Source organism: Galeopterus variegatus, unplaced genomic scaffold, assembly GCF_000696425.1.
Source record: "Galeopterus variegatus unplaced genomic scaffold, G_variegatus-3.0.2 Scaffold6868, whole genome shotgun sequence".
NCBI classification, from domain to species: Eukaryota; Metazoa; Chordata; class Mammalia; order Dermoptera; family Cynocephalidae; genus Galeopterus; species Galeopterus variegatus.
In genome coordinates, this window is record NW_007732979.1 from 56,744 (window position 1) to 58,407 (window position 1,664).

General features: G+C 60.5%; 1 pseudogene; it reads right to left on the reverse strand.

Annotated features, from left to right (window-relative positions):
* Nucleotides 1-183: 183 nt before the first annotated feature.
* The window catches only part of LOC103606835, a 22,312-nt pseudogene continuing 20,831 nt past the window's right edge, over nt 184-1,664 (reverse strand).

The window sequence follows — 1,664 nt, forward strand, 5'->3', positions numbered from 1 at the left end:
CCCCTGCCCTCCCATCCCTGTCCTCCCACCTGCTGCAGCTGGGAGTCGGCACACACAGCCGGGAAGGGGGGTGAGAAACCTCTTCCTCTGGGACGGCTCAGAGCCGTGACACTGGGGTCGAGGCTGGTGGCTGTGGAGGTCTCCGCATGGGTCCGTCCATATGCCTGTCCATGTGCACAGCCCTCAGACCTTGGCCTCCAGCATCTCCAGGAAGAGTTTGTGCGTGGGCACCTTGCCCTGCAGTCTGACACTGTAGAAGCACTGCAGGGTTGTGGCGGCAGCAGCTTGCCCATCCTCCACAGCTCCCTGTGGCACTGGCTCAGCTCGTAGTCCTGCAGCACCTTGTGCAGCAGGTCCTGCAGCTTCTGGATAGCCTCCAGGTCCTCAATGTACTTGAACTCTGAGTTGGCCAGGGCTAGGGCCTTGAGTGTCACAAACTCCACCTTCTCCACCTTGAGCTTCTTGTACCGTGCACCAGCTGCAGGATGGCCCAGTAGAGCTCCAGCAGCCCCGCCAGGCCCGCCAGGCACAAGTGCTCCTCATCCATGATGTGATCCTCGGGGAACACCAGCTTGTCGTTGTAGGGCAGGAGCAGTACACGATGCCCAGGGGGAGGGTCTCCATCCAGGTGCTCGGCAGCAGGCTCATCTGCTCCCCTAGTGAGAGGTTCGAGAAGCCTGGGACGTGATTGGCCCAGCCAGTGATGACCACAAGCTCCCGGTCTGCCAGACCACACAGTGGTCAAGGCCTTGATGCCCCCTCGGGCGTGCTGGTGGGAGGCATGGCGTAGAGCTTGTCCTGCTCGGCCACCCGTAGGTAAAAGACAATCCTGGTCAATGGCTTTTTAGCAGGTGGAGAAGTCTGTTAGCTCGGGCATGGGCAGCTCCGAGTCCAGCAGTGGCTTGTATTTCTGGCAGCCACCATGCACCGGTTGCAGCACACGCCTTCCTTTGGCATGCCCATGTCAAGGCCTTTCATGGAGCAGCAGGCCTGGCAGGGCTTGCACCTCCGTTTTGGGATCCTGCGCTCAACGGTGGCCGGGCAGCTGCACTTGGTGTTCCCTTGAATGGTCCTCTTGAGGAAGGTCTTGCCAGTGTCGCGGGCAGCCATGCCATAGTGGTAGCCAAAGGCAGTGTCCCCGCACACAAGGCACGGATGCTTGGGGATGGCATTGGGCATGTACTCACACTTGATGGCTGAGTACGCCACGATGCTGCTGGCACAGTCCTCGTAGCTCTTGCAGCACTGGGTGCCTCCCAGCCCAGCACCCGCGAACACGGGGGACCAGTCCAGACCGTGGGCATGGGTACCCAGGGCTAGGCCAAAGCCTCACCGCCAGCATTGGATGAGCCACTGGGGCTGTGGTGGCTGAGGGCATCGGTGCCCGAGGACGGGCTGGACAGCTCAGTCTTGAAAAAGGAGCCGCAGCTGGAGCCCAGGTGCTCGTGGTCTGTGTGGCAGCCATTCTGGGTGGCAGCCTGCGGACACAGCACAGGGGCCAGACGGCAGGGAGGGCTCTAGCTAAGGCCTGGCTGAGATTAAATGATGCTTGGGAGGTCAGTGAGTACCGCACAGCCCTGAGCAAGTTTGTGGCATTACTAGAACCTTCTGAGTCCTGAAAGAAACTAGATGAATAAGCTTCAGATTAGGTACTCCAGTGCTTC